General features: G+C 46.4%; 1 long non-coding RNA gene and 1 pseudogene across 3 annotated transcripts in view; both read right to left on the bottom strand.

The window, feature by feature from the left end:
• LOC122174620 (uncharacterized) overlaps positions 1-25657 on the bottom strand; it is an 89963-nt gene that overhangs the window by 29599 nt on the left and 34707 nt on the right. For 2 of the 3 annotated variants that reach the window (XR_010595577.1, XR_006176704.2), the window contains one exon: positions 4866-4969. The exons of the other annotated variant lie outside the window; for it this stretch is intronic. This is a non-coding gene — a long non-coding RNA (uncharacterized LOC122174620). The remainder of the gene's footprint in view (positions 1-4865; positions 4970-25657) is intronic. 3 annotated transcript variants of the gene reach the window in all.
• Positions 4978-21192, bottom strand: LOC135978147 (apelin receptor A-like; annotated as a pseudogene).

The following is a 25657-nucleotide window of genomic DNA, read 5'->3' as shown; positions in this document are numbered from 1 at the left end:
TAAGCCATCATTGTAACCGTAGACATTGGAGTCCATGTATACCGATCCCTGCCGTGTATCATTAAGGTACCACCAAAGGCCCCAATTGGGATGACAGCCACATTGTGCTGGGTGTGGTGCAGAGATAAGATGATTGGAATATAACCTTTTGTAACCTTGATCCGTGTCATGGAAATTGGTCCCATTGACTTCAGTGGGCTCTGGATCAGGTCCGGTATGTCACACCGCTGTTACAGTCACATGCTTTTCCCATGCACAAATGCCAGCATGCCTGTTGCTGGTGTGAAGAGGATGTTGGTAGCTATGCAGTGGTGCCGAGATATATATCACGTGCCAGCCTTTCCTTTCTGCACAGTCCCCGTGACCCATTTGGGACAGAATCACCATGACTGTTTTCCCCGCTACGCCAGGCAATGTGTCCCTGTGCATTTTAGCAAATGGTTTCTGTTGTGACTTGGAAAAATTGCTTATTCCCAGTGATGATTTATGCAATGAGCCTAAGCAGTTGATGATATAAAATGAGATACCATCATATAAACTGAAAAAAAGACCATAATGTAACCTCATTTCATGCCCTGGCCAGGGAGTCAAATTATGTTTAGTGACCTGTGGCAACCTGGCTGCATTTGACCCTTGAGCTGGGTACAAAACACAATCTTGCTCCAGCAAAAAGAGAAAAAGAAATCTGTCTCTCGGAAGGGAGACACTCACCCTTTCAGCTGAATCTGAGTTATGAACTGTTCCAGCTCTTTCCCAAAGCAGGCCTTCAAAGCCTTTAGCCTATCAGATAAACACTGCACAAGCATTTCTGCTGGGGTTGCAAAATGTCTCTCTTCCCATGCCTTGGAAATACAAATTGAACCTAGACCAATGAAGAGGCAGGGCAGAAGCTGTTGGTGAGACATGTCTGTTGTGTTTCCTGATTGTCGTAGACAAAATACACATCATGATGAGGGTTCCCCCCGCCCCCTTCTGTTTCTCTTGAAATTAATACCGACACAGCACACCTCCTCCTCCTGGGAGATGTGATCAAGCCTCCGGAAATGCATCCTCAAACCAGGGTGAGAACACAAAACCAAGGGGTTCTGTAGTTCTCAGGCCCCCCTCGTTGACTCAAGGGAATACAGATGTGAGTGCAGGAGGAATCAAAGCTTTCTTTTAAAGAAAATTCTTTACAAAATAAAAACTGCGGCTGGGGTTGGGAAAAGGCAAATATGCTCTTTCAAAACCATTGCAGTGCCAAATAGAGTGGAAAAAGGAAACAGAGCCCTTTGTCCGCTGCAAAACCATCTGAAGAGATGTCTCTGCCAGAGATCAAGACCAAAGTTTCCTTCTGGAGCTGGCTCCTCAGCTGGCCTTATAGGAGGACATCACAGTTACTGATGTGTTCCTCCTGTCCGCGCCTGGAACATGAGCTAGGGTAAATGATGCTCGGAGCTCCAAGGGCATGAAGTGATTTACTGTCTGCAAAAAGCCTTTTAGACTTGCTCGGGCCGGATCTCACAGGAAAAAATCCATTTTAATATGGGTACTGTTTATAAGTAGGTCTGTTCTCCAGTGGCCACTTAAGCGCCCTGGGTATCTTCAGGGGGCTCTGTGAGTAACAGATTATCTTGTAAACACATTTGGTCAGCTCTGCAATGCCCAAAGGGGCTGCCACCCTGGGAGAACTCATGCCCTCACCTCTGACTGAAACTCAAGCGCTCATCAAAAGCCCCCTTCTTTCAGAGAGATTTTCACCCAGGTGGCACTATGGCCCTGATCCAGCAAAGCACTTGAGCATATGCTTCAAGTTAAGCATGGGGTTAAAGGCCTTCTTGAACAAGGATGGACTGTTGAATTGGGACCCGGCTGGCCAAAGGGAAAACGGTACATCACCTGGGGCTGACCCGAGGGCCCCTCCACCCCCATGCACAGGCCTGGGGCTGACAGCCCGAGGCCCCCATACAGTGGGGCTCATCTGAGCCCCTTACCCCGGCACTGAGCTCGCCCGAGACCCACCACCCAGGGCTGATAACCTGAGCCCCTGACAACCTGAGACCCTTCTCCCCAGTGCAGGGATGGCTCAAGCACCATTGCCCGGGGCTGGGGCTGATAGCCCAAGGCCCAGCATATGGTGTCATCGCGTCCCCCCTCCCAATGTTCCTCCATGCCCCACTAGGGGGGCACGCCCCACTTTTTTGCCAAAACTAGGCATGTATCCCATTTGGGGGGCAGGACACGTGCCCAGTTTTCCAAAAAAGTTGGGTCATCTGGGACAAGGCTTAAAAAGGGCGCTATCCCAGGCAAAACGGGCTGTACGGTCACCCTAGCTGGCCACCTCCAGGGACTGAAGTAGAGACGTGCAGAGCTAAAAGAACGAGCTGCTACAATTTGAGGTAACGAGCCAAGGATTTGAAGTTAATGGCTGCAACAACTATATTCTCTGCAGATCAGCACAGAGTGGTGGATGGGGGAGGGTCTTTAACACACATTCACGAGTGGGTTACACTCACATTTGGTGCCTCATCAGAGTGGAAAATATTAAGAGCCACCAGCACAAAATCTACAAGATAACATAATGTGTGGAATCTGCTATTTGAAACAGCTGTGGGCTCACAAGAATATTAATCCCTTCTCTTTGTTTACGGATGCCTTTCCTTTACTTGACCAACCTGCGGGTGCCGCTGTGATCTACCATCACTGTGATTAGAGCTGATCAATAGTTTTCAAAAGGACAAAAGTTTAATGATTATTTTCCTGAAAAATGTTGAATCTTTTTCATGAAGAGTGTTTACAAATTTTCAACCACTTCTGATTGCAATGTTCATCTAATTCAGGGCCACATCCACCCTGCAACCTTACTCATGTGACTAGTAGGCAGGGCTGGCTCCAGGCACCAGCCGACCAAGCACGTGCTTGGGGCGGCACCTTGGGGGAAGGGCGCGCTTGATTTTTTTTTTTTTTTTTTGATTCAGCGGTGCAGCGCTTGGAGGGGGGGCAGGGCTTTGGGCGGCGCGGTGCTTGGAGGGGGGTGGGGGCTTCGGGCGTTGCTTGGGGGAGCGGGGCTTCGGGCAGCGTGGTTCTTGGAGGAGGGCGGGGCTTCAGGTGGCGTGATGCTCGGCGGGGGCGGGGCTTCGGGCAGCGTGGTGCTCGGCGGGGGGCGGGGTCTTGGGGGGGCGTGGGCTTCAGGTGGCATGGCGCTTGGAGGGGGCGGGGCTTCGGGGGCCGTGGTGCTGGGGGCGGGGATTTCGGTGGCGCTCACGGGGGGCTGTACTGTGGGGCGGCGCTCTTCTTTTTTGCCTGGGGCGGCAAAAAAGTTAGAGCCGGCCCTGATAGTAAGTACAGTTTATTTGCATAAGTAAAGGTTACTCACATGTGTAAGTGCTGCAGGGACAGGCCCTTATGTTATAAGCTTCTCAAGACAAGAACCTTTTTTCTCATCTGTTTGTAATGCACCACCGGCAGGCACTAATACATAATAAGACGTGTATGCTATGCCTCTGTTAATGAAACCTAAAATTATGCTATGCCTCCATCAATGCAACCTAAAATGGCATTTGCTTTTTTTGCAACAGCATCGCATTGCTGATTCATGTTGAGGTTGTGATCCACCACAACTCCCAGATCCATCCCAGCAGTGCTGCTGCCAAACCAGTTTCCCCCCATTTTGTATTTGGGCATTTGGTTTTTCTCCCCTAAGTGTTAAGCACATGCTTAACTTTACACACAGGAATAGTCTTGACTTCAGTGGAAGTAGTCATATGCTTAAAGTTAAGCGCGTGCATGATCAGGGCCTTTTATTTCTGTGTACTGCACCTTCGCACTTGTAGAAGTCTGCTGGAGGCAGCTGCCATATTGAATTAAATGCAACTCATTTAGGACTGAGAGTTTGATTGTTATATGTCTGCAGAAACATTATAAACAGCAATATCTCCAAAGGAAAGCAACTTTTAGAGTGAATCTTAAAGACCCTTCATTTTGTGAGTGTGTAAAACTCTCTTGTGGAAAGTTTAATAGGGTGCTAGAGAAATGTAGGATGAAGTCCTGCCTCTGTTGAAGTCAATGGGAGTTTTACCATTCACTTCAATAGGCCAGGATTTCACTTCTAAGCCCCAATTTAGCAAAGCAGTTAAGCACATGCATAAGTCTACCCTGGACAAGGGCCTCTAAGTGCTAATGCAATACAAGTCCATTAACAACAATCATAATGTATTGATCAACATTTGTGCCAAGTCTGCCTAGCGGCTGTGTTCTGTAATGTGGGCAGTTTATTCATGTTGGACTTTGTTTAAATTATTAATTACTGAGTATCATATTAGAGAGTGATTATTAAAAGAGAGGGCATGAATTAAAGAATTGGAATTAGTCTGAGCTCTGATTTCTGTTAACAGCAGTAAGGAAAAAGAAGGAACATAAAAACTTCTCCAAATTGTGTTTTTTTCAGCAGCATTCTAACCTACCACATTGGGAAACTGAGTTCAAGTGGAGTTGATCACTGTCATTGGCCAATGCAATACAAAGGAATGAAATACATTAGGACAAACAAGCTACTTGTGAATATAATCATTTGCTCATAAATGGCAAGTGAGAATGTTTGGTAGGAATGTGCAATCACAATTTAAGAAACAGGAAGCAGATGGATCCAATTCTGTAACCTACTGTGGTTTGGGTGGGGTTGTGAGAAGGGAGTAACAGCTAAGGTCAAACACACTTTTAACAGTAACGGATTATTAACTTTGACAACAATAACAACAATAGTACAATGTAACAGTAACGGATTATTAACTTTGACAACAATAACAACAATAGTACAATGTAACAGTAACGGATTATTAACTTTGACAACAATAACAACAACAATAGTACAATGACTTGTCACTTACTATAATGCCTTTTCGCTGAGAACCTCCAAGGGCTTCACAAACCTTAATCATCCCAACAGTCCTGGCAGCCAGATATTGTTGCCTCCATTTCACAGATGGGGACACTGAGAAACAGAGACATTAAGAGCAAAGGCTAATATTTTCAGACCTGGGGGGGCCTAAAATTAGGCCCCCGAATATAGATTTTTTTCATCCAGGTTCAGTTGGCAGGGTGCTAGCCTGGGACTCAGGAGACTCAAATTTAAGTTCTCTGCTCCAACATAGACTTCCTGTGTGACCTTGGGAAAGGCCCAGACCCTATAGCTATACCGGCCAATCCTTTTAGTGTAGACTGAGTTACTATTGACAAAAAGAGTCCTTTTGCTGGTATAGCTTATACCGCAGGACTTTTTTTGCTGGTATAGACTACACTAAGGTTTCTGCCAGCATAAATCAGCAAAAATCACCCCCCTAACCAATATAGCTATGCCGGCAAAACTTTTAAATGTAGACCAGGCCTTAGCTTCTCCAGGCCTCAATTCTCCATCTGTAAAATGGGGATAATAGCACTGCCCTAGCTCACAGAGGTGTTGTAGGAATAAATACATTAGACTGTGAGAGGCTCAGATGCTATGGGAATGGGGCCATATGAGTACTTTATGTAGATGTTGGATAGCTAGCTAGCACATTATCCATGTTAGCAAATTGTCAGTGACATGCACCATCTAGATGCTCCTCCATCTAGATTCCTAAGGTGCCAGCTCTAAGATAGCCTCTGATGTACATAACTTATTCATCAGAGTTCAGTGAGTCAATCCCTTGTGCATAACGAGTAGAATACCCACCTCTGGATTGTATGCACAGTTCTACAAAACAGAAGAGTATCAACATCGTTTGAACTGGTCTGTATTGGAAAAGTCCCCCAATTATATTAAACTCATCTCCATCAGAGTGACATTAGACACATGTACTTGCATATCCTTGTCCTGGTCTAAGTTGGTAGCTAAGAGGCTGGGCTGATCATCCCCCTCCGGTGGTGAGACCAGATGAGGAAGGGGAGGAAGCTCACTGCTCCTCCTTATTCCCCCAAATGGATTGGATGGATGCCGGCACTGCTAATTTATGCCCAGATTCAGCAAGATACTTAAGCATGTGCATAATTTTAACTAACCAATTGACTTCAATGGGACAATGCATGGGCTTAAAGTTACAAGCATACTTAAGTATTTTGGTAAACTGGACCCATCAGCACACCAGTAAAGTCATTTGGACATGTACCTGGTCCTGTCATTTCTTATCATTTCCTGATGGAATGGATCTCACTATATCCCATGACACCTTTTTGACTAGCATTGTGTCTAAAACCACACCATGCATGGTTGTTTAGTATACTGGACCAATGTGTTGTAAGAGAAGGAGATTAGGAAAGCAAGACAACCTATTGGTATATAGACTTGTTTTGTTTCTCAGTCAGAATGTTTAATGGGAATGTTTGATTGCAATGTATGAAAGCGGAAACAGATGCATTCTGCACAGTAATCATCTGTGGTTTGGAAAAAGGGTGAAAGGGAAACGTGAGATGTCCATACACTAGTACAGTACAGCGGAGGCCAACAGGATAGATTTCAGAATGAAGGGTGACTAGTGTTGAAACGCGTTGTGTGATACTGGGGGATGAAATAAGGGCATCTGTTGAACTGAACAATTTGCTAGGCAAACAATCCAAAATGAATAATCTATGGTGCAAATTGATCCTGTTCTCCCCCTCTTTTCACAACTTATCCACAAACAGATTGTGATTTTTACGAATGGTGTTTGCTAGTTACAATTATTTTGCAGCAGCACATTTGAACGGTGGATTACTCACAAAATATTTCTGTAAATATTCACTTAAACAGTTGATGTTGATAATTCAGCACACGGTTGATCACCTAAGTTCTGGGGGAATTGTTGCTGCTCCCAGTCTGGATGCTTATTATAAACAGCGTAACAAAGTCAGACCTGACAGCTATAAGAGAGTGGTGGAAGGTGGTTAATTAGAGACACTTGAGTCCAATTAAGGGCTGCTGGTGACTTTTAAAAACCCCTCTTCTGGTGCCAGAGGGAGGAGGGATGAGAAACAAGCTGTAGCAGGAAGAAAAGACTTTTCCTAGGTGGAAGGCTTCTCTTGGGGGGAGGGATAGCTCAGTGGTTTGAGCATTGGCCTGTTAAACCCAGGGTTATGAGCTCAATCCTTGAGGGGGCCATTTAGGGAACTGGGGTAAAAATCTGTCTGGGGATTGGCCCTGCTTTGAGCAGGGGGTTGGACTAGATGATCTCCTGAGGTCCTTTCCAACCCTGACATTCTATGATTCTCTTCCTTGTAGGGGAAACAGCCAGGTCCTATTTGAGGAAGTAGTGGTAGCCAGAACCCAGCCTAATAAGGCAATGCTTCCTGGGCAGGGAAATATATTTCTTCTGTGTTGTAAGTTTGTTTTTGCTTAAAAGAATTAATCAGGCCTACTCTGAGGCCCAACCTGGCAATAGTGAAAAATAAACCCAAGCAAAGAATTAAAAATCTGCAGAGTAGGACTGATTGGAGGTGGGGGCTTCCTTTTTGTTCTGTGTTTGCACAGCATTTAGCATGATGGGGTCCCACTCCATGACTGAGAGGGCTAGGCTCTATGGTAATACTACTGCTAGTAGTAAGTAATTAATAATAGTGATTAGCTCTGGCCCTAGCAGTGGTGTGCAGGGAAATGCACAAGAACCTATCCCCTGCAAGGGCAAGCGAGGACGGCAGGTCTGCTTGGGAGAGGCTGCGAATGGCTCCTGCTAAGTGTCCCCAGGGGCATAAATTGCCTCAAAGGGGATGAAGAGGGGAGGCCACCCCCTTTGCCTTGACTCTTGGGCCAGCTAAGGCGAGCAACTGGAACCTTTCCATCAAAAGGCTTCACATTTTGTTCATTCCCCCCTGGGGGAGTGGAGCACAGCTCCCCCTACATGGAGAGCTCTCCCTGCTCTCTGCCTGGTTCAGTGACAACTTCACCTCTTGTTTCACTTGACTTTACCCGCTGCTCCCCCTGCACTCTGGGAGAGGGACTGGACCATCTGAGGCTCTGCCCCTCTCCAAATTCCCAGGTGCTCAGGATAAGGCCTACATGACGCAGTTTAGCTTCTGTCCTCACAGGCCCTGAGTGACTGGGGCTGCTAGTCTTATGGGAAAGCCATGATTGGATTTCAGGGAACTGTATAAATACATCGAGTTCCCAGCCTATATCGATTCTCACTTGCTCAAATCAGCCTTGAAGATAGCTATGCTGATTAGCCACACCTCAAAGGCCAGATCCTAAACGTCAGCTACTTCAGTGCATTTCCTTTGATCTACACGGGCAGAGGATTTGTATCTGCAGTTCATTACTCTCATTGGACAGAGAAAATAAATATTTTGGGTTTTTTTCCCCTACCCACCCAAGATGAGTCAAGTTTTCCTCAAAGTGTACATTAGATTAACTTCAAAATACATGACTCAAGCCTGCCTCTTGCATATTTGTCAATAATACTTAAAATCAGGTCTCTTCCATTACCCCTTTGATATTTATGGAGCACAAATTACTTCCTGTATCCAAAAGCGTGCTCATAACCTGTTTGTGTTTTTGTAGCCTCTTAGTGCACTTAATATCCCCAAGGACCTCAGGGAACTCCACATCATTCTAAAAAGTGATGTTTTGAAAGCATTACTGTTTATATCTCAGCTGGAGCGAACCATTCCACTTCAGCACTGAAATAATCCTTGCGAAGTGCCTAAAGGAGACTGGCTTGGAGGCTTCCAGTGGAAATAAACAATCCAATTGGTAAAAAACCTGGCTAGAAGGAGAATGTCATGAGATCAGCCCATTCAATTTGCTTGGGAAGATAGAAAGCAATTGAACAAATCTAAATAGCCTGAAGTAACACTGTGTGTTAGTTAAGGTCCTGATCATCAGATGTATCAAATTATAGAACAGTGGAATAATTAATTCCCCTTCTGTCACTCCCTCCTCCTCCACAAACAACTAGGAGCTGTTGTGCATGACCATTTGAACAAACAAACGGACATTAAAAAGGAGAATGGCTCTTCGTGTTATGCTGGGAGTTAATGAAGTGATGATTAGTAAGTATGTTGAAGTCAGCACTTCAGTTGCCAAGCATCAAACCATTTATCCCACAATAAATTCCAAAACATTGTAGATGGAGGACAGACTCTGTTAGGCCAAATTGCCCATCACCAGGCCTGGCTTAATGGGAGATGGGGTCTCCTGCAGACATAGCCCGTGCCAGGTCCGTCTCTAGGCACCAGCAAAGCAAGCACGTGCTTGAGGCGGCACATTTCCAGGGGCGGCATTCCGGTTGTGGGCCGGGCTGGGCTGCGTGTCGCGCAGCAGCAGGGCGGGCAGGGCCAGCAGCCAGAGCGCGGGCAGCGAGAGCGGCGCGGGGGTGCCCGGGCCGGGAGCGCGGCAGCGAGCGCACGATGGCCAGGGAGCGCTCGAAGCTGAGGCAGTCCAGGCAGAAGGCGGAGGCGAACATGTTGAGCAGCACCAGGTAGCTGCTGAGCTTGGACAGCGCCGAGCCGAAGGGCCAGTGGAAGCATAGCGCCGTGTAGGCGGCCCACAGCGGCAGGGTCACCGCAAAGGCCAGGTCAGCCAGCCCCAGGTTGCTGATGTAGGTGTCGGCGGAGCGGCGCTTGGCCCGTGGCCCCGCCACATGGTGAACATCACCAACCCGTTGCCTGACAGCCCCAGCACGAAGACCAGCATGTAGAGCATGGGCAGCAGCGAGAAGGAAACCTCCCAGTCCGCTCTTGTTCGCCTCCCCATAGTAATAGTAGGGCTCGCTGCCCAGTGGGTCCACAGCTGCGTCCTCTATGGCCCCGCACTGCACCCCGCCGCCGCCTATTAAGGGAGCTCCCGCCACTGCCCCCACCCCCTGCGGTGCGCCCGGAGACCCACCCCCAGCTGCTGCTCTGCCTGGCCAGGTTCCTGCCCTCTGCCCCAGGCGCACCCCAATCCAGAATCCCAGCCCCTGACCCAGGCACATCACTTCTCCCCCTCCTTCCAGAGTACCCTCACCCCCTGCCTCCCAGCACAGAGCGAAGCTTCAAGAGAGACAGAAAGGGAACAAGGTGGCTCCTGTTTGCTTGGGTTGGGGGGCAAGTGGAATCGCTCCAGACTCCACACCAGGGGAGCCAAAAAAAAAAAAACCATTGCAAAGTGCAAACCTGTAAAAGCCACACACACAAAAAAAGCGGGGGGGGGCAGCCAAATATTTTTTTGCTTGGGGTGGAAAAAAACCTAGAGCCAGCCCTGGCCAGTGCCCTTATACCCTTTATAAGATCATGATAACCAGGTTCAATTTAGGTCCTGCTTCTATTGAGGAGAAGGAAACTGGAGGAAGAGCTGGGTGAAATTTTTTGGATGACACTTTTGGTAAAAAATGCATTTTTGACAACACCAAAATGTTTTGCACATTCGTGTCAGTTTCACTAAGTCATTCGTGTTGATGGAAAAACTTCCATAGGAGACTAAACAGTTTGTAATGACATTCTTTTTTAAACAAAATGTTTTAATTTTTCAGTTTGAAACCATTTTTCTTTTGAAACGTCCTTTGAATATATTTAAAAAAACTTAAAAACATAAAAAACCCACTGAATTGAAATGTTTTGTTTCAGGCAAGATAAAATCTTTTGTTTGACTCAAAACATTTCTTTTTTGAAATTTGAGTTGCTGAACATTCTTTTAAAATGGTTTTTGGCTCAACCCAAAACAATTTTTAGTATTATTATTTTTCAGAATAGCCAGAGAATGAAAAAAATCTATTAGTCACACAGCTCTGACTGGGGGACTCCCAAGGGCGCTGGATTTGCAAGTGCTCTGGACTTGCTCTGTCTTTGCCTCTTAGAATGCCAGATTGTTTTCTATATCATATCCTTGTGCTTCAGTGCTTTGTCCAGTTTGGATCTACCACTTCCCTTGGGAGATGATTCTCGCTGCTACTAGACTGCAGGGAAATTTTACTGATATTTAGAATAAATATCCATAAACTCAATTTTATCCAATTCCTCCTAGTTAAACATTGTCATGCAATAGCTGTAGCAATGAACTGTGGGAAATCACTGAGGGAAGAAAAGATAGAAAGAAGTCAGGAGTCTGTTATCTCTTTGTATCTTTGTGTATTTTCACCCCGCCAGAAATACTATTTTTACTTAAAAAGCCCATAAAGAGTAAATTAATTAGAGTTGTGGTATAAAATTCAGTTGCTAGCTAAGCAAGCAGGCAATCCTCTTAAAGATCCAGTTTTATATATCAGAGAGTTGCTCTCTATCTCAGATACCCACAGCCCTAATTATCTGAGCACCTTTTAATCTTTAATGTATACTGCTTATGCCTGTATGGTAGGGAAGTACTATTATTCCCGTTTCACTAATGAAGAATTGAGATCCAGAGGGACTAGTCCAAGATCACACAGAAAGCCCGTGGTAGGGACTTTAGCCTGGACTCATTCCCTAACCACTACCATTCTTCTGCTCTTGCTGCCTGGGTGTATTCTGGTCTAACCAGACCCAAAGACTAACTCTAACCCTAACTTGAGTGATGTACCTAGCACTGGAGACCAGTTTGAAATACGCTTGGTTCCCTTCCATCTTTCCTGTCAGATTTGTTTGTTTGTTTGTTTGTTTGTTTCTTTGCCCATAATATTCCCCAGATCTTTTTCTTGGGGTGGGGGTGGGGGTGTTAACCATTAAAAACAATTTCTCACCCTATCCTCCCTTCACAAACAACAACTACCTGAAAATACACAAACCAAGACACACACCAACTATGTTAAAATAACATTATCGAGGTTGCAGAGTCAAGGCCTCAAGCCTGTGCAACCTTAATTTGGCCCCCTTGTGCATCTGCATTATAATACAGTAGCTAATGTTTTAACAGAACTTTTTGGTATGTAATTTCCTAGCTTTTAAAAAAAGCAAATTGAAAAAAACAAATGCCATCAGGTGACAACAGAATGGCACCCTGTAACAGAATACTAATTGCTAGCCGGTGATCAGTACTTTGATCATTTTGGCACCCGTTAGTGTTGGGAATGCAATTATCTAACCAGGTTGGGAGGCTGGGGGAGTTAAGAATTAATTAACCTGCCAGCTGAAGATTTCCTTCTTGTGTCTTTTTTTTTTTTTTTAAATCAGGTAGTGCAGGATCAAAGGGACAGGAGGCTAAACTGATGGAGATATTTAATCCTCCCAAGCTCTGGCCAAAGGGCTGAAGATGTAGGGCAGCGGTTCTCAAACTTCATTGCACCACGACCCCCTTCTGACAACAAAATTACTACAGGACCCCAGGAGGGGGGACCGAAGCCTGAGCCTGCCCAAGCCCTGCCAACCCCAGGTGTGGGGGGGCCAAAGCTGAAGCCCAAGAGCATCAGCCCTGGGCAGGGGGCCTGTAATCTCAGGACTGAAGCTCTGAGGCTTGGGCTTTGGCCCCGGGCCCCAGCAAGTCTAAGCCAGCCCTGGTGACCCCATTAAAACGGGATCATGACCCACTTTGGGGTCCTGACCCACAGTTTGAGAACAGCTGGTGTAGGGGATACTGTAAACAATATGCCGCATGGGACGTGTAAAGGTGTTAGCGGAGGGAATGTAAACAAACTACGCCATGTTGCTAGCTCATCAATGGAGTCTGAGCCGGTTTCTGTAATACCAGAGAGCAGGAGCAGCGTGCTGTCCTGTTACATGTCATCAGCAGGATTAGAACCTATAGACCCACCAAACAGACCTCTGCAACTTGAGCTAACGGAGTAATTGAGAGCAATAGTAGGTGGTCATCCTCTATGTGGACCAGCCCCAGGTGGGGAGGGAACACTTTGCCAGCGAGTTTCATAGCTATTTGCTGATGGCAGAGGATGGTGAGACTTGGGACTCTTGGGTTCCATTCCATGGTGTGGAGGGAAGGGCAGCATGCTCTAGTGAGCACAGACTCTTCTGTCCATTCTCCCCATATATGACCCCTTCTGCCCCTCTCTTTTCCCCAGCCCTCGCTCCTTGTCCCAGTCTGCACTCCTCAGGCTGTTCATCCCAGGACCAGCCTGCCTTGCCAACCTAAATTCTAAACTCTTGGGGTTGGAGTTGCCTCTTCCTATGTGTTTGCAAAGTGCTTAGAGCAATGGAGGGGGTCTGATCTTGGCTGTGCCTTGTAGGCGTTTCTGTGTTATCAGTAATAATAATAATAAATGACTAACATATCCTCTCAGTATTTTTTACAAGCTGTATCTGTTTAGCTCTTTCAGTACTTCCTCATAAATCAATTAATCCATCACCTTAATTATTCTAATGCTCTTCCCTGTTTGTGCTCATTTTTCTAGATCCCTTTGGTTTGATGGTGCCCAAAACCATATGTACTTGCCTCTGCATGGTGTCATCAGTACAAAGGTTTTTGTCTTGGCCTCTGTGATACTTTGAATATATGTTACCCAAAATCATCTGAGCTGTTCTCTTTGCTGCCTGTCACTTTATAAACACCCTCTCATTCGTTGCTGTCCATCTTCATTCCTGCTTTCAGAGCTTCTCCTTTCCATTGAATATCTGTGTTCTGGATTATTTTCCCCCCAGATGCTTTCCTAGGTTGAATCTCATTTCAGTCTTTCCTGCTCATATTTCTAATCTCTCAGTGCAACATGGACGTTTCCTGCATGTTTCAAAGGAATTTGATCACATTTGCATCTGGATGTGCTATTTACTCCTTTTCCCCAGAGAATTAATGAGGATGAGGATGTTAAATAAAACCAGCCACCAATGCTGATTGCTTTACTGCCTCACTGGCCAGCTCTGCATTTCAGCACAATGCAGTTTATTGTTAATCCTCCTCCTCCAGTTGTTTAGTCAGCTTCCAGCCCTTCTGAGGGTGCTCGTATCCACGCTACTTTGTAGGTTTCATAAAGCATTGTATCAAAGATTTCACTCATCTCCTCATATAGTAAATCTATTGCCTTCTATGTGTCCCCTACTATTGTAATTCAGTCTATGAAGTGTAAGTGTGTGTGTGTGTGTGTGTGTGTGTGTGTGTGTGTGTGTGTGTGTGTGTGTGTGTGTGTGTGTGTGTAAAATATGAATGTGTGCCAGCACAGCCACCAACTTTCTGATTTCCCTGGGGGTGCTCTACCCCTATTCCACCCCAGGCTCCGCCCCCACTCTACCCCTTTCCCCCAAGGCCCCGCCCTCACTCCACCTCTTCCTGCCCCCGCCCCCACCTCTTCCCGCCCTGTTCTGCCCCCACTCCTCCTCTTCTCCCCAGTGCCTCCTGCCTGCTGCTGAACAGCTGATCAGTGGTGGGTGGGAGGCGCTGGGGGGAGAGAGAGGAGATGATTGGCAGGGCCCATGGGTGTTTTTTTTCCACGGAGTCAGTGCCTATGTTTGTGACTAAAACCCATGCAGTTTCATGCTCATGGATCTATTTATCTCTGGAAGCAAAACGAGCCCTTATGGATACCAGATTCTCCTCACCACATAAGTCCCTTTGTGTTTGGTGGAGGCATCAGGAGACATAAACTGGCCTGTTAGGTCATGTCGTCATCTCATGTGGACCGGAACATATTGCAATATTTTCCAGGGCTTTGCCCAAACCACCTTACTATGACTCAGACATGGGCCACTTCCTTTGGGAAAGTGTTCCATAATTTAGCAGATCTCACAGTTAGGATTCTGCTTTGTATTCAGGCAACATTTGTTCATTTCATCACATTACTCCTGGTGACACATTCCATTTTATCACCCTCCTCTTTGTATGATCCATCAGATATTTGTAAGGCAAGATATTAGAAAATGGGAGCTTGAAGTTCGGAGCCTAAATCCATGTTTAGTCACCTAGAAAAAGTGCCTACATTTTTAAAAGCACCAAGCTCCTTTGAAATCAGGCCATGTTTTTAGACTCCTAAACATGGATTTAAGTGGCAGTGTCTCATTTTGAAAATCCTCACTATAGCATATGTCCGTAAAAGGAAACTTCTCAGCAGTCGTCACTGCATGTTTATGATATCTGTGCACTGTACCAGGTTCAATCAAGGCTGGAAAGTTCATTTCTCTGGACATCATCTTACTTTGGTTCTCCCTGTGTCAGGAATTAATGGATGTACTACAGTTTCTACTTCAGGTCAGCTTCCTTCCGCAGACAGCAACACTAGGACAACTTTCTAACAAGGCTGTTCGTTTGTCCCCTTCTCTGTTTTCAGGCACATCATTTTAAATGTGCAAAAACCCAGAACACTTGCACAGGCAATTATTAGCACCTACAGATGTGCCTGCCAATGTTTCTGGTGCATCTGAGGTCACCAGTTGAAAATCAGCTCCAGGTTGGATTACTCATCTGCAGGTTGAATTGCAGACATATCTTCTATGTGGCACTGCCCTTGATGAGTTACAGAGGCATCAGCTGGGGCAGAATGTAGCCTCCTGCCTTTTGAGTGGAATGAGTCACCCATAACAGATAGCCAGTGCAGAGCACATGTGTTGTGTCTGGACGCAGCTCAATGTGCTAGGGCTCGTGGCTAAAACTCTACAAGATCCATGACATACTTTTTAAGAAACTGCCTCTGCCCTGTGATCATAGATCATAGAATCATAGAATATCAGGGTTGGAAGGGACCTCAAGAGGTCATCTAGTCCGACCCCCTGCTCAAAGCAGGACCAATTCCCAACTAAATCATCCCAGCCAGGGCTTTGTGAGTTCTATCGTGGTAGTTGAGGCCCGCGTTGGGGGATCTCTGGTGGAATTCAGCTTTCTGTTCATGTTTAGTGGTCCCCAACTCTGGCACTGGCTTTGCACACTGGTCAGGACATGGTCATCTACAGGTCATGTTCTAAGGCTTCTCTTCAACTGGGCTCTGAGTGCCATTTATGTTGTTGATACTTATAAGTGATACAGTCAATATGTCGCTGAAGAGGGACTCCTGTAATATTCCCAGCTCTGCCACTGACCTGCTGGATGACCATGGGCAAGCCACTTCACCTCTGTGCCACTGTAAAATGGGAACAGTGATATTGACCTCTTTTGTAAAGGGCTCTGACATCTAGAGATGAAAAGAGCAACGCTGCTGTTGTACAGGGGAGGGCCATGGGAGAATACTTTTGGATCTTTATTAGATCTAATGTAATGATGATCATTGTAGTATGAATGGAAAGCACCTAGTAATTCTTTTCTCTTGGGTCCAAATCCTATTCCCATTACAGTCAGTGGGAGTTTTGCCATTGGTTTCTGTGGAATCAAGATCTGGCACCCTGTGAATCCATATGTCATATTTCTTTTGGTTTCATTATGTTACCAGGAGCTTTTCCTGAGAAGAAAATGAGTGAGTTCTCCTTTGAATTAGTGCCTCTCCAAGGTTCCCTAGTAGCCAGAGAAAACACTGCATATCTACTTTAGTTTCCTTCAAAGTGCATGTTATACCCTTTAGCACTGAAAAAAAAAGCTTTTCATATTTTAGCAGCAAAATAGCAAGCCAGCAGGGATATGAGGATGAGGGACACTATACATATTACATTGGATCTGAGGCACTAACTGTAAATGTATACAGTGACTTTTCCAGATTCCCCCCTGAGAGATGTACCTTGGGCATAGAAAACTCTCCAAAGTTTACAATAACTTCTTCAATGATAGAAACTCAGAGCACACTTGCCTGTAGCATGAAATGGAATCCATGCAGGGGTGAACGAATATTTAAAATATTCTCTTTTAGAAGGGATACCGTATTTTCGATCACTTTTTAATTTAAGTACGTTGGATTTTTGGATTGAAGGAAAAGCTTGCAGGGGGAGTGGAGGGGAAGAAAGGGAGAAGGAACAACAGCAATCTGCTAGGCACAATAGACTAAATCCATCTCTCTTGACATCAATGGAGTTACAGTGGGGATGGAAGAGGGATTAATTTAGCCCAGTGGGTCAAAGTTTCCAAAGAGCCTCAACCCAGGCTTCAGTTTTGAACTTACAGTCTGGTGAGTAAATGTTTGGTAGACATGGGCTTGTTCTGAATCTGGGCTGAGATATTTTCCAGTGTTTGGGGCTGTTTAGATCTGGGTGTTTGGTTCAATCCATTTCGGTGCTCAGGGACCAGTTGCAAAATTCTCGTTCTAATCCCAACATCTTTAAAAGTTGTGGGGTTTTCAGACACAGTGGTAGTCCGTCTATCATATTTATTTAGGCAAAAAGCTTTGTGTGTGCAAAAGGGGGAGGTGGAAATCTACCCAAATTGTGCATGCAATTCCCATTTAAACTTGCAAAATCAGGCTTTTGAATGCATGCTTGTTCGTGTGTATAATAGTGCAAGCCCAGCGTTGGAGGCCATTTTTGAAAACTTGACTCAGTACATACAGTAGAAGATCCCATTAGTATCTCGTCACCATTAGTATCTCGTCACCATTTATTTTTGAGAAACAGTGACCGACCACTAGGTGGTGTATATCAAATTACTATTGTCTCCTAGTATTTTAGCAACTTACTATACAGAGTAGCATTTCTAAATGACTGCCTCAGGCTACTCTATTCATTTCAGCCCTGATTCACCCAGACGCTAAAGCACAAGCTTAACTTTGAGTAGTCTCATGTATCGGTCCATGGGACAACTTGACTGCTTGATGTACAGCCTGGGTCTGGATGACTTGCTGAATTGGAGGCCTGGCTAACCATGGACACAACAGATGACAGCAAAGAAGGATTCCCTCTTGTACTAGCGCTGAAAGATCAATTTATTTTTTTACTCTGGCAATAAACAAGTATTCTGAGCATTCAGTAGTAATAATTATTTTTCCAACTTTCAGCTCAGGGAAATTCCTTCCAGCTGATGCTGCTTTTTAAGGCAAACCACAGGGTACAAGATCTTGACTCCAACCCAGCTTTTTCACTCAAGATACATTACAGCTGTTTCATTGGGTTAGTTTTCAGAATGGGATTTGAACTCATCACCCATCAGCGAGTGGTTGGTGAGTAACTTGTGAGTAAGTCTCATCGGATGTCTGTGCAAACAGACGCATCCTCAGACTAGACTGAAACATCTACGAACTGATCCAAAGAATGCACAAGCTTCTGTGAAACAGTCTGAACAGAAACTCCAGGGATTGGCACAACGTAGAACACCGGATCCAAGCCCAACACAAACTTTGGGGAAGCTTGATTCTAGATGCAGATTTGGAACTGTAGCCTGACTTCTTGCTTTGGGCCCAGCTCTGTAGGTGAAAAACACTTACAGGAAGTACAGGTCATGTCCATGAATGGAAAGGAATTTCATCATAGTGTGTCTCCTTGTTCTATAACATTTATTGGCCACACTTTATACAACGGTTCCATTTATAAGCAGTTTGCAAACTGTTAATAGATAACGGATCAATGTTTTAATAAATTCTTAGTTTCCAACAGGTCAGTAGGTTGCTTACCACCATTTATAGCACATAGTTCTCAGTTTGTGACATGCTTATACCATCTATTACTATTTATTAACCAGTTGTAAATGATCCAGTCCTATACAATGAGACCCATAGGTGTGTATAGTGCTGGGTCAGAAGATTAAAGACCAAGTTCTTTGCCTCACTGAGCCTACACTCCAAAAGCCAGCTCCTACACACACCCAGGGCATGATTCAGCTCCCATTAATGCCTGCTCTTGGGAGTCAGGCCTTGCCTACGTTGGGATTGTAGCCGCACTAGAGTGCACACCTCACATGGCGATGGAGCTGGAACTTCCGTCCCATGGAAAACGTTGCATTTCTGAGACCTTTTTTTGGTTCCGAATTGGAATACAAAGCTGGACGTGTGAAATGTTTTGCAGGAGGGGCACTTTCAAAAAAAATTCCATTTTGGAACAACCAAATAGGAACTTTTTGAAACTCTACAGACCGAGCAGCCTGGAAACCCAGGAGCCCCTGCTCGATGGGCTGCGGGGGAGCCTGGAGAGACAGGTTCATGAGCTGGCAAGATACCAGGTGGGTCAGCCAGCATTCCTGCCTGATTTGTGTCAAAAGTTTGGAATTAACATGTTCCCATGGAACATTTCAGTTCCCTCAAAATGGTGCTTGGCAACAACTCTTCCCTGAGAAACGTTTGACGAGCTCTAACAAGCACAAACCATGTGTTGCAGAGGCACAGCACGTCTGCACTGGGAATGTGCAGGGGTGCAACCACCCGATAACCCCTAACCTGCACTGGATATCTGTGCAAATGAACATATTTGCCGTCTTCCCGCTGACTTCAGTGGGAGCTGAATCGGGCCATAAGTACTGAGCCCACCCTTCCTGTTCAGGAAAACGCTTGGAGCAACTTAGCAAAGGTTGTGGTGGATTCTCCATCACTGGCAACTTTTAAATCAAATGTGGATTTATTTTCTAAAAGATCTGCTCTAGGAATTATTTTGGGGCAGTTCTTTGGCCCATGTTCTAGAGGAAGTCAGACTAGATGATCACAGTGGTCCCTTCTGGCTTGGAATCTAGGAACACACAAGGAATACTTTCCTAGGCTAGGTCTACACTAGTGGGGGGGGGTCAACCTAAGATACGCAACTTCAGCTACGCAAAAAGCGTAGCTGAAGTTATCTTAGGTCGATTTACCTGGCCGTGAGGACAGTGGCACGTCGACCGCTGCCGCTCCTCCATTGACTCCGCTTCCACCTCTTGCCGCGGTGGGAGTTCCGGAGTCAATGGCAGAGCGATCGGGGATCGATTTTGGCGTGTCTACACTAGACGCGATAAATCGATCCCTGATAGATTGATCACTACCCGCCCATCCGGCGGATAGTGTAGACGTGCCCCTAGTGCTTAGTACTGTAAGAAGCCTAGTTGTGCTACTAACCACTGCAGTCAATAAGAAGTTATTCAGGATCCGATCCCTAGTGAGATAAAAGGTGGGGTACAGAGGAAGAGGGATGATGGGACTGGATCCAGTGGCTGTGATGGGGGGAGCATCCCACGCAGGACTGAAAGGGGTTTAGGCAGCCAGGCAAGCCAATTAACTCCACAGGCTGCACCTGGAGGAGTAGCCAGGGAGCAGGCTACTAATTGAGAGTAGGCTCAGCTGGGCAGGAACAGGCCGGGCCAATAGACAGCCTGGGAGCTGGCTGTTGCAAGGGCAGGGAAAAGCTGCAGGGAAGTGGGCTACAGTCACTCCCTGAGTGGAGGGAGTTGAAGGCTGGCAAAGCCAGAGAGGGAAGAAGCCAGTAAGGTAGAGAAGCCCAGGGAAACTGCAGCCAGGAGCTTTAGGCCTTGTGTGCATGTTATAGGGTGCCTGGTCTGGAACCCAGTGTAGAGGACGGGCCTGGCTTCCCCAGCCACTGGGGAGTGGCACAGGGCATTGGAAATGCCAGCCAGACAAAAGGGTCTGGAAGGACATTGGATTTCCCGGAAGGGGAGGACTTTAGTGCCCTGGCCACAGGGCCAAGCCATGAAGAGGAAACTGCAAATCTGGGAGTGAGCGGGGCAGGAGAGTGAGATGAGAGGGGGGAAGATACCACCGGAGAGAGAATGCAGGCTGGCAAAGCTAATCCCCAGGATTGCCAGCAGGAAGTGCTGTGAGTGTGAACCCCGTGATGGGGACTTACAAGGTGAACCTCCGCAGTCTTTCTAAGATTGACCCCGGGGAGTATGGCTGACTGGAGCTCTGGCACAGAAGCAAAGGGAGAAGTTTACTTGGGCATCTTTCTGATCCGATACATTTTTCTTTTGTTTATAATGATTGTACCAGCACTGTGAGCTGGTAGGTGCTTATCACTGACTAAAAAATGGATGCAATAAAATATTAAAATAAAGCCTTGTCCCATGCTAAGAAGGGTGGCTTTAAGATCAGTTCAGAGGCAGGGAACCTACTAGCTCCTTACTGAATACCCTGCTCTTGGAATAACTTTGGAAGGATGGGCTCATGAGCAAAGGGCAGAGTTTCTACATAAAAAAAACTGAATACAACATCAAAGCTACAACCCAGTGCAGCAGCTGAAGGAGAAGCAGGCACCTGCCTGGCTACATGCCATTCTCTTTAAAGGGGAAAGTCTAAACAACCTTCCCGACAGGAGTTTGCATACAGGAGTCCTTCCTTTCCATTCTCCACTCTCCTCCAAGGTTTCTCATTGTCAATCAGCATAGCTGTGCATCATGCCCTGCACATAAGGTGACCAGACAGCAAATGTGAAAAATCGGGACAGGGTGTGGGGGGTAATAGGCGCCTATATAAGAAGACCCCAAAATGGGGACTGTCCCTATAAAATCGGGACATCTGGTCACCCTAGCTGCACACATGCATTAGGGGCTAGTCTGCCCCAGCAGCAGCTGCAAATGACTTTTTAAATACTTCTGCCGTCTCTTACCTCCTTTGTAAGGAGACAGGAGGGATTCAGAATGGTCATATCGCATGTCATGTGCTCAAAGCATCATACAAGTGCCTCAGGATGGTGGCTAAGTCTGTATTGTGGGGGTAGAGGGGCAGGTGTGTTCTCCCAGAGGCATTATACTGGGGCAGGCAGCTTCTGGGAGCTCCCGATGAAAGGCGTGAGAGGACAGAGCACAGTAGTACCAGCAAGGAAAATCCCTGGGGTGTTGGCCCCATCTAGCAACTCCCCTGGGTGAGCCACAAGCCATCCTTGCAATACTCCTGTGAGGCAAATCTCCTCCCTCATTTTACAGGCAGACAAAGCAAGTCCTAGAGCTTCTGGCTGAGATTTTTGGCAAGTGGCCAAAAGAATTTGGACTCCCAATCCCTATGACAATTAATGGGAATTAGTTTGGAAATTGCAGCTTTTCTTCTCACTGCGACTAGCATAAATTGGGAGTCGCTCCACTGTAATGTGAGAGGAGAAGCAGGCCTGCTGGGAACAGAATTCCGTAGGCGTTTCCCTAGACCCCGTAATTGGCCCACTGGATCACATGCAGCTTCTCTAGGGCCGAATCTGCATTCAAACGAGTAAAGAAGGGACCGAGCTGCAAAGTTGGGATCTAGATTCAGATTCAGACTTCCCAAAAGTTTGGACCCATCTTTGAAAGAGGAGTTTAGCTTATTGCTGCTTTCCCCAGGGGGTTCTGGAAGCTGATAGACGGTATAAGTCCTGGCCTAGGTTTTCAAACATGATTAGTGATTTTTTTTTTTGCGGGGGGAGGGGCGCAACTTGGGACTTCATTAGAAAGGGCCTGTTGTGGGTGGGTGGTTTTATCTTGTTTTTAAGAGGGTGGGTGCTTGGCACTTCCTAAAAATCAGGCACCTTTTTAGATGTCTCAGTCACCTGAAATCACCATCTGCTTCTGAAAACCTTGTCAGGATCATGACCAGAGCAGGGACAGTCAGGCTAGTGGTCAGAGCCATGGGGATGAGCAGGCTTGGAGGTTAGAATGGAGCCAAGCCATAGTCTAGAATCAGGACCCCATGACACCTGGGGATGTCATTGAGAGCCGAGCCAAGGGTCAGAGCCAGTGACTGGAAGCTGAAAGCCAGAGATGTGGTCGGGAGGTGGAGCTGGGGCTTAGAGCAAGGGGTGTCAAGGATGGAGAAAGGCAGGAGCTGGATCAGGAAGGAGGATCAGGCCCTGCTGCGTCATGGACGGCATTGAGCAGCCTGTGAGCTCTGGCTGCTGCTGGGTCAAGCGGTAGCTTAGTTCCACCAATCAGGCAGCCTCTGCCAAAATCAGCTGTGCCCAGTGTGTGGCTAGGAGAGTGACCCTGCAGCAGCTGGTTCCCTGACACCACGGCCCCTTCCTGAGCACCATGTCTGTAGGACTGTTTCACAGATGGGTGAAGATCATTGGAGACCATAGATTGGCCTGGACTCTATGCACAGACTGGTTGCAAACCCATGTTGCAGCTTCATGGGTAAATACGTAGTTTTAGATCCTCAGCAGGTATAAACAGTCACAGATCCACGATGAAGCTTCACCAGTTTGGGCCAGATTCCCCCTGGTGCAAACTTCTGATTTCTTTTTTCATCACATTGTGACTTTTTTCTTGTGCTACAAGTCTGAGACATATAAGGATCTTCTTAAACTCTAGCCCCCGCCTGACAGTTCAAATTAACCTAGTGGGTTATACTTGGATTCTAAAAACACCACCAAGTAAATGAAATGTACATGTACTTCGTATGACACTACTGTGATGGCTTGCAATAACAGCATGAGGTTCTACCAAAAAATGTAATGACCGCCAGTTACACTCAAAGTACAGATGCATTTCTTAAATTAAAATTTCTTCTCCATGAGCCATGTGGATGGAGCTTGGTCTTTACTTTTAAAAAAGAAAAAATATATCTGGCAATTGGTTCTTGTACTAAAGGGGAAATGGTCTATTTTGAGCCCAGCCCCATGATTTGGCTTTGTGCTAGGGAACTATGCAGTGGAAGGGATATGATCATGTTCTTCAGGCACGGATATGGGGATGCATGCTCTGTAGGATCCATATATCTCCCTCACCCACCCTTTGTACAACAAGAGGGCCCTTCCCACCTTCAGCTGAGGGGGGTGGGAGGAAATAGGTGGCCATAAAAGTCATTTGTACCTTTGTTGGCGCACATGGAAGTGGGGTTGAGAGAGTGACCCTTTCACCCCATGCTCAGGTAGGTCATTACCACTGAATAGCTGTTCAGTGGCTTATATGAAATGAGTTCTTGGTCATAGATCAGCTTCTACTGGATGGATGACCTCAGTTTGTTACACTAATCTAAGTAGTCTCACTGTTACCTGGTGGTTCCCTTTGCCTTCCCCCGTTTGCAAGTTGTATCCACCCATTGTCTCTGGTGCTCTGTGGAATGGAGATGCTCTTTGTTATATGTGCACCCAGTAGAGCAGGCCAAAAATGTTTAAGCAAAACCCTTTTTGCTAAAAAATGGCTTTTTAGCAAAATGGAAGCTTACAAATTGGAATTTCCTCATGAATGTACATTGGGGGAGGGGAGGTTGTAGCAAAGAAGCAAAAATGTTTTTGGAAAACCCAAACCTAGCTTTTTTGGGCTTCTCAAACACTGAAAAAAAAATGGTTCTCAAACTTGGCCATTTCCTATAAAAATGAAATTTTGAGGATTTTTAAATTTCTCACAGACAATAAAGCTTTTCCAACCAGCTCTAGTATGCCCAGTGACTTGCACAATAGCGCTGATCTTGGCCTGAAAGTTTAACCTCTGCATGCTACCACAACACAACGAATAGCTCTCATGAAACCAGCCTGTTTTTGGTGGGCTTAACAGAGAGCATGACTGGCCCTGGAGACTGAACAGCCCTCTTATCCCTAGGAACGTTCCCCTTAGAGCAGGCCTGACTGGTAGCCCTCTCTGTGGGGACTTGCAGAGCAGGTAGAGGTTCCCGGGTTGTAATTGTTCCTCTATCCTGAGCCCTCTGTGCCTCTTACAAATCAGAGGCAGAGGGATGATCCACTTCAAACTGGAGTCATATGAAGTGGGGGGGAGGATGTGGAAGAAACTTTTTCATTCTTTTGGAACACTTGGAGAGTTCCCATAGGGAAAAAAAATGGCATAAGCAGCTTTATTTGCTGTACATGTGCTTCATATTGTGTGAAATCCTATCCAGTTCTTTTCAAGCAATATCTTGAGCCCTGCTTTAGAGACGGTTACATAACCTGACTTGGCATAGAGCCGGGACCCTCTTCCGTATTGCCCAATGCAGCTACCACAGACAATCCTACGCCCCCATCCCTACCCCTTCATTTTTTTCACACGGTAAACATGTTGGAAAAGCTGGGGGGTGGGGCGGGGAAGCAGGAGATAGTCGTTCTAGGATTCAGACCAAAGGCACTTCTTGGAAACAACATCCGCAGAGTTCAACGTTTTAATTACGAAGGATGGAAATGACCTGGAAACATCACAGGCTTTATCTGGAGGAGACCAATGGGGTTACAAGCCAGATCCTCAGCCCCAGTCATTTGTGCCACTCCTGGAAAGCTGCCATAGCTGGGGGTTTCCCGCATGTACATGTAGGGTCCCTGGATGGCAAACAGCATAGCCATTATGCTGCCCCTTGGCAAGAGGGTATATCGGGGACACATCAGGAGTGGGAGGGGAGCATTCCCTGGCCAGACAGCAGCCCTGTGGGGAGCAGTTATTGCCAGTACAAGTTAGGGCCAAACTTCTGTTCCCCTTCAGATCACACGCTCAGCTCAGCTCATTCACACTTGAGGGCAGGACTCCAGTATTTATACTATCTGCATTTGTGCCAACTCATGTAAGCAGTCTGTCTGTTTGCCCATCAGCTCAAACGTCAGAACTGAAGCAAGATTCCCTCCTGTTCTATGTGTGTCTAAAACAGTCCAGGGAGAGAGGTTTATTGCCCCCCGTGGGTGGGTAGTTATTTGCACCATGGCCCCTGTCTGGAATGCAGTATGCACACGACTTTGGCACAGTGTCCAAGGAAGGAAGCTCCTCCAGTGTGAAAGCCCCTGGCATACAGTAATGGAAACGCAGTTCTGCAGGGGGTTGGTTTCCGGAAGATGACGGTGATCTCACTAGGCTGGTTACATTATTTCTCCCACACTATTACCCATGGAAATGTGCATTCCCCAGCGGGGTTTGCAGCACATGGCAGGAGTCGAGGGGCAGCTTCCTTAGTGGGGGATGGGGCGGGGGAAAGAGTTAGGAATGTGAATCCCGCAAAAACAAATCTGGTAATAATTATATCCTAGCAGTACTGAAAAGCAGCACAGCATTCCAGACTGAACCCTTCCGACATCTCCTTATAAAGTCAACACTCAGACAGCTCATCCTCCCCTGGATTCGTTTCTGCTGCAAGCCAGCCAGCCTTTGATAACACTAACTTTTTTTCTTCCCTTTTGTTAAGCTTGTGGTCTCCTG

Source organism: Chrysemys picta, unplaced genomic scaffold, assembly GCF_011386835.1.
Source record: "Chrysemys picta bellii isolate R12L10 unplaced genomic scaffold, ASM1138683v2 scaf143, whole genome shotgun sequence".
Taxonomy (NCBI): Eukaryota; Metazoa; Chordata; order Testudines; family Emydidae; genus Chrysemys; species Chrysemys picta.
The sequence above is the reverse complement of the archived record's forward strand: the minus strand, read 5'-3'. Positions and strand labels throughout refer to the sequence as shown.